This window comes from Octodon degus, unplaced genomic scaffold (assembly GCF_000260255.1).
Source record: "Octodon degus isolate 3935 unplaced genomic scaffold, OctDeg1.0 scaffold00014, whole genome shotgun sequence".
In the NCBI taxonomy this organism is placed as follows: Eukaryota; Metazoa; Chordata; class Mammalia; order Rodentia; family Octodontidae; genus Octodon; species Octodon degus.
Genome location: NW_004524590.1, coordinates 15,390,617 through 15,398,441, shown reverse-complemented (window position 1 = coordinate 15,398,441; position 7,825 = coordinate 15,390,617). Strand labels below are relative to the sequence as shown.

The 7,825-nt window shown below is 37.5% G+C and overlaps 1 pseudogene; it reads left to right on the top strand.

Moving 5' to 3' along the window:
* The window catches only part of LOC101562258, a 22,672-nt pseudogene extending 15,966 nt beyond the window's left edge, over window positions 1-6,706 (top strand).
* Window positions 6,707-7,825: the final 1,119 nt, after the last annotated feature.

Below are 7,825 nucleotides of genomic sequence, written 5' to 3'. Positions count from 1 at the left end.
GGGGGGCCGCCGGAGGGGGTGGGAGAGGGTCCGGCCCACGCTGCGCTGGGCTGGGACTGGTCCCGCCAGCGCAGGGTAGCAGGAAACTCTCCGCACACTCACCGGACCTGGGCTAGGACTGGGTCTCTATTTAATCTTTCAAAGAACTAGCTTTTTGCTTTTTAATTCTTTGAATTGTTTTCTTCGTCTCAATTCAATTGATTTCTGCTCTAATATTTATGATTTCCTCCCATCTTTGGGCTCTGTGTTTGGTTTGTTCTTTCTTTTCTAGTTGTGAAGGTTCAGCATTAGAGCTTGTTTCAAGCTCTGGTACAATTCTGTTTTTTCCTTTGCTAAGTTTTTGTCTGTTTGACCTATCTTTTGAAACAAAGGGGGTGTTAAGGTCTCCTGTTAAAATTGTGATATTGGATATTAAATATTTCACATCCATTATATTTCATTAGACATTTCATTTCCTTTTCTAGTTGTGAAGGTTCAGCATTAGGGTATTTATTTGTTCCCATTCTGTTTTTGTAATATGTGAGTTCACAGCTATGAATTTCCCTCTGAGAACTACTTTCATCGTATTCCATAAATTATGGTAAATTGTGCTTGAATTTTAATTGAATTGTAGATATTGTTAAATTTCTTGTTTAATTTTATCTATGACCCATTGTTTGCTGAGTATGGTGTCATTTAATTTCCATGAATTTAAGGTTTTTTTCTGGTTTCTTTTTTCCTTTTTTTTTTCCGGTTTAATCGCACTGTGGTCAGATAATGTGCATGGGAAAATTTCTTTTTTCTTGCACATACTTAAGCATGATCTATGGACCCGTATGTGGTCTATTTTAGAAAATGACCCATATGCAGCTGAGAATAATGTGTAATCAGCTGTGTTTGGGTGGAACTTTCTGTATATGTCCACAAAGTCCATTTGTTTCAAGCTCTGGTAGAGTTCTGTTTTTTCTTTGCTAAGTTTTTGTCTGTTTGACTCTCTTTTGGAAATAAGGGGATGTTAAGGTCTCCTGTTAAAATTGTGATATTGGATATTAGATATTTCATGTCCATTAAGATTTGCTTCATATAGTTGGGTACTCTTGTGTTTGGTGCATACATATTTATGAGTGTTACATTTTTCTCTTGAATTTTTCCCCTAACCAGTATATAGTGCCCCTCTTTATTTTGCTTGATCATAGTTGGTTTGAAATTGACACTCTCTGAGAATAAGATTGCTACCCCTGCTTTTTTGTGAGGTGCTGGGGCATGTAGTATTGTGTTCCATCCATTGACTTTCAGCCTATGGATGTCTTTATGAGTTAAATGTGTTTCTTGTATACAGCATATTGTTGGATTTTGTTTCCTAATCCACTGTGCCAGTCTATTTCTCTTAATTGGTGAATTGAATCCATTTCCATTGACGGTTCGAATTGAGATGTATTGACTCATGGTTGCCATGTTATTTACCTGTTGTCCTTTACTCCTTTTTCTCCTGTGTTTAATTGCTTACCCTATTTAGTTGGTTGCTTCCGATCTCATTCGTGGAGTTCTGATCATTTTGGTCCCTCTCTAGAACATCTTTCAGTAGCCTGTGTAGGGTTGGCTTTGTCATCACGAAATTCTTTAGCTATTCTTTGTCATGAAACTATTTTACTTCTCCATCAAACTTGAAAGAGAATTTTGCAGGGTATAGTAGTCTGGGCTGCAATTTGCTTTCATAGAGGACTTGAGGAACTGTGGTGCATGCTCTTCTTGCCTTCATGGTTTGTGAAGAGAAGTCGGCCATAATTCTAATGGGTTTTCCTTTGAATGTAATCTGATTCTTTTCTCTAGCAACTTTCAGTATACTATTCTTGTGCTGAATTTCTGTGATCTTGACTATTATATGTCTTGGTGTGTTTTTCATTGGATTGAGGTTACTTGACATTCTGTATGCTTCAGTTACCTGAATGTCAGATTGTTTCCTCATATTTGGGAAATTTTCTGCTATTACTTATGTGCATATTTTTTAATGTCATTTGTATTGACTCTTTCTTTCTCATTGATGCCTATTATTCTCAGATTATTCATGTTTGCATCATTTTGCAGGTGATGGATTAGTCTTTTCTGCATCCTCATTGTTTTCAAGAGATCCTTTCTTACCTTTTCACTAGCTGCACCAGCATCTTCAAGATCTGAAACTCTGTCTTTACTTTCACTTAAACGGTTTTGCCAGCTTGTGATTGAGATTTTAATTTCCTCTATACTTCTTTCTTTCCTGTATTGCTCATTCAAGGAATTTGTCATTTTTCTAATCCCCTCTATTTTTTTATCGATGTCTTCTTTAGAAGCAGTTGTGCATTCTTTTACTGCGTTGATTTTTTCAGATTGGGTTTCCTCCCTATATTTCTGTAGTTGCTTCTTTACTTCAGATGCTATGAGTTCTGAGAATTCTTTTTTAATTTCAGAAAAGAATTACACTCTGAGTTCCTCTATATCTTTCTGCTCTTCCTTATTTACCATCGACACTATTAATTCATGCGTTTGAGCCGTTCTAGTGTCCTCCTCACTGTTCTGAGTTGAAATTGGGTTTCCTCCATATGTTTCTGCATTTGATTCTTTACTGCAGATGTTATTAATTCTGGGAGTTCTTTTTATATTTCCAAACTGAGTTCTTCTATACCTTTCTGGTGCTGCTTTTTTTTTTTATTTTTATTTTTTTAATTTCAGAAGCCATTGATTCATTGCTTTCAGCTGTGTGATTCCCAATTTGTTCTGTGTTTGTGTCTTCTGCACTTATTATGGGTGGGTTTGGGTTCTGAGTTTGCATTTTGTTCCTTCTTATCAGTTTGCATAGCACTGTCTCCTGAATTTTGTTTTAGATCTTCGTTGTAGTTATAACCTTAGCACGTACTGAAGTTCAGGTGCAGATCTGCAAAGTTTGGATTTATCCAGCTGTGCCTGGCTTGGGTCTCACTGCTGTGCTTAATCCTTCCCATTGCTGCCCTTAAGGGTGAACCTGTTGTGCCAGTGTGACAAGATGTTCTGCTCCTGGACTAGCTGGGTGGTTCTATTCTCTACACTCTTTGCAGGGATTACAGCTGCAGGGTTACATCCCAGGCCTGTATGCCAGGCCACACACTCACCAGGCCTGGGCTAAGACTGGGTCTGGGCGTTCCCAGAATACTGCAGGAATTCCTAATCGGCAGCGGTGTGGGGGAGTTGCTGCGGGATGGTGAATGGCGTCCAAAGAGGGTGGAAGAGGGTCTCACCCATGCTGAGCCTGGGCTGGAACCAGTAGTAAGTCCCACTGGCTGACATGGGTCTACCTTTTATTCATTTTATTTTATTTTTGTCGAACTGGAGTTTGAACTCAGGCCCTTGAGCTTGCCAGGGAAGCGCTTATTCCACTGAGCCATCCCCCCTGGCCCTCGGGTGGCATGGCAGTTTTTCTAGCATAATTTATTAAAGAGTATCTTTCATCCAGTGAATGTGTTTGGCTTTTTTGTAAAAATTAATGTAACTAAGTGTGTTTGGAGTTGCATCTACATCTTCTGTTCTGCTCCTTTGATTCTCAGGTATAGATTTTTTTTCCAACATTATGTACCTCTTAGACTTTCTACTTCTATGGTACAATATAGCTTAAATGGACAAGTTAAGTATGTATTCCTCTCTCCAAGTAGGGCTGTAATAAGATTCCTACACTTTAGGGGCCAGGAAGATGGCTCAGTGGAATAAACACTTCCCTGTAAGCTCAAAAAATTAAAAGAAAAAGAATCATACACTTTAGATTGCATTTTAGTTTTTATCTTCTTTTGAAAGAAATCTTGGTAAGAACTGTGATAATATACTTCAAAAATCTTTTTCTTTTTCCCCCTTCATAAGCATTGCTATTTTTGTATAGTATTTATTGTGAAAATCAATTTCACCTCCTAGAAGTAAACACAAGAACTACCCCCCCCCCAATTTAATGATTGGGTAATTTTAGTTTAGTCCTCTATTTTACTCAATCTTTGAAATTCTCTGCGTCTAGCAATTGTCCTGCGAAGTTTAGATTTCCCTTCCCTGACACTGTTTCGACATGGGCTCCTACTCTTTCATCTGCTCTCCTATAAGCAGGACTTGCTGCACTTGCTTTTCTCGCTCAGCAGCTGGGAACGTTTTTCCACACATTCTTATCTTTCTTATGGATAGGGAAAAAGTTCTTTTTTCCCATAATTTTATTGATAAACAAATAGCAATGAGACAGTTTCAAACCAAATTGGCAGTACAGTTTCAATAATTAACACATTGCATACATTCTTCCTAGTGGTTAATTGCTGTACAAGATGCGGACATGATATCTTATTTACAAACACTATTAGAACTAATCCCTCTATTCATTAAGAGAAGGAACTATATATCTATCCTAATCATTTTGAATACACAGATACAAAATGGACCTTCATCTGTATTCCCTTTTTTTTGTTTAGTTCTGCTATTTAAATATTATATGTGTGTTATCTCAGTAATATATTCTAAAAGAGTCCTGTAGTCCATAATATTATTGGGTCTTCTGCTTCACCTGCAATGTCAGTAACTGTTGACCTGAGTCCCCTACAGATCAACATAACAGCATGGCTTTGCTTTATTTCTTATATTTCGTTTTTATACTTTTCTGCTGGATAGTTAAGACCAAGGTAAAGCAGGACCTATGAAACAATAGTTGTAGTTTTTGGGTCTGATAAGGTCAGTGAAATCCCCTCAGGATTTATCCTGAAATCTTGTACCTCAGATTGTAAATCCTTTGTCAGTGTCAGCCATGTGGATGAGTCATGGCCATTGCTTGGCCAATGTGCTCTCTGTGAAAGCCTGACAGAATGTTTTCTCTCCATATGACTCTCCTTAGGCACACTCTACATCATCGATCACTTTGCTCTTTGGCCCCATAATATTCTCAGTCAGAAAATTTGGGACACTACTGAATTACATGACATTACAGTACAAGTTCTCATATATCCTGAGTCTTAATTGACCTTGATCTTAAATGTTTTCCATAAACTGAATGGACAGAGGCAATTTATAAGCTGCTTACATGTGTAAGAGGAATCTTCAATAATCATGGGTCTTCTGAATATATTTTTTCTCTTGCAGAAAAACCTGCCTTTATAGTGTGTTTGTTTAGCTTCATGAGACATGGATAAAGTTTCTTTTCATATTCTTTCCAGGAGTCTTGCCATGCTGCCAATATGTTGCCAGGTTTCTATATGTAAGCAATTTATTAAATGCATAAAATTGTGTAGTGTTAAGTATCAATTTTCATTTTCAACATGACCAATGATGTAGAATAATGTAAGCAATTTTGTGTATTTTTTTGAAGAGTGTGCTGTGGGTGATTTGATCATGTTATTGCCTGAGTATTTATAGCTTTGTTAAGTTGTTTGTATATTAATAGCAAATATTCTTACATATGTATGTACACATTGCATTAATGAGACTATAGCTTGTACAACTTCTTTAATGGGTGCTCTCTTTGAACAAATAGAAAGTTTAGTGACAAAGTCCAGTTTACTAATTTTGTTTGTTTCTTTAAAATTTATTAGAATATGTTTAAAGTACATAATAATTACATTTAATGTAAGAAATGAGTTTATATACATAATGCAACTCAATTCTTCCCTTGCCCTCCAAGCTCCTTTTACTTTACCAGCATCTGATTCATTTTTATGTTAGAAGACCAAATAGCTTATTATCATATGCACAGATTGCAAAACAGACTAATATGCCAAAAACATACAAAACAAACAGTTATACTAAAGTACACTTACACTTTTAGATATATTTTCCATGCAAGATTACAAGGACATTTTATCTACTCATAGAATTTCCTCTCTGCATCATCATACTTGTACTTGTAGAACCAGACTTTCTCATGCACTAGGAATTGGTGGTCATTTTTACACCACCCAAGGAGATGACAACCCAGAAGAACCTAGAGTGTGGGACTCTAGGAACAGATGAATGGGCCCATGGCTGGAACCTCCTGCCAGGATAATGGTGCCAGCATGATTCTCCTTGACATTTCAACAGCCAGAGAGAACATCAAGAAATCCCTGGCTAGAAGCTCTGTCTCTGGTGTCTCCACGGGGCCATGATGAGACCACAGTGAGCTTGCTGTCTGGATTGTCAGCCTGGAAGTGGAGAACAAGAACCTTAGAAGTATGGTGCAAGATCTGCAGCAGGCCATTTCTAGACTGGAGGACCAGCTCACACCCTTGAGAAGACCTCACTCTTCCATCTAGCCACAGCCCCACAGACCCAGCATGTGTCTCCCATGTCCCAAATGAAGCCCCCCAACCAAGAAGGTCACCACACCAGCAAAGGATGACAAGGACAATGACACTGGACTATTTGGCAGCTATGAGGAGGAGGACAAGGAGTGAACCCAGATGCAGGAGGAGATGCTAAGGCAATATGCAGAAAAATTGTCCAAGAAGCCCTCACTAGTGGCCAAGTCCTCCATCCTCCTGGATGTCAAACCTTGGGATGACGAGACTGACATGGCCAAGATGGAGGCCTGTGTGCACTCTGTCCAGCTGGATGGGCTGCTCTGGGGTGGTTCCCAGCTGGTCCCTGTGGTTTATGGTATCCTCAAGCTGCAAATCCAGTGTTAGAAGATGACAAGGTGGGCACTGACTTGCTGGAAGAGGAGATCACCAAGTTTGAGGAGCAGGTGCAGAGTGTGGACATTGCAGCTTTCAACAAGAGCTGAAGCTGAGCATGCACATGTGCAAGGGAGGCCCAGCCAAGATGAAAAACTCAGACTCCACAAAAAAAAAAAAAAAAAAAAAAAAAACAACAACAAAAAATTATCTGTCTATTTTTCACTATTATCTGTCTTTTCTTTTATACCTTGTATATTAAGTTGTTCATGTAGACAAAAATGTAAAAATTCAAATTTTGTGTTTGTGCTTTCTTTAAGTATTATGAGGTTGAGTTACATTTTTTTTTTGACAAATGGTTCAAGTTTATCCTTCTTGATGGCAAAGCACTACTCCATCATGTAAAAATGTGACATTTTCTTTGTGCATTCATTTGTTGATGGACATGTAGGTTGTTTCCAAGATTTAGCTTTCATGAGCTGTGCTGCTATAAACATCATTGTATATACATGCTATGCTGTTTTTAACTGCTCTATGAATAAATTAGAAAATACATAGCTGTGTCAAATGAAATGCCTATTTTTGGAATTTTTTTTAAAGAAATCTCAACACTGATTTCTACAGTGGTTCTATCAGTGTATACTTCCAAAAAAGGAAGAACTATTCCTTTCTCCCTGTGGCCCTGCCAATTGTTATTAGTTGATTTCTTGATGCTAGCCATTCTTTCAGGAGTAAAATGGAATTTCAATGTTTGAATTTGTGCTTCTCAAATGACCAGCAATGTTAAATATTTTTTATGTATTTATTGGTCCATACTATCTCTTTATCTGAAAAGTATCTGTTTATTTTTATACTTATTTTTGATTGAGTCTTCAAATTTGAGAATGTCTAACATTTTTTAGTTCTTTGTATAGTCTAGATAGCCATCTTTTGAGGGCTGGCTGGCATAATGTTTTCCCATTCTAGAAATTTTTTTCTTTATTTTCTTGGTGGTATCACTTGTTCTGCAGAAGCTTTTTAATTAATGTGATCCTATTTGTTGATTCTTTTTTTTATGAACTGGTGTTGTGTTTAGAAACTCCTTTCCTATACCTATGTCTTTAAAGGTAGACATGGAATTTTACTTACTTTGTTGCCCAGTAGATTGCATCTGTTCTACTGTTTAGAGTTTTGAATCATTTTGGTTAGTTTAGTGCATGTTGAGAGATAAAGTTCAGTGTTTAGCCAAT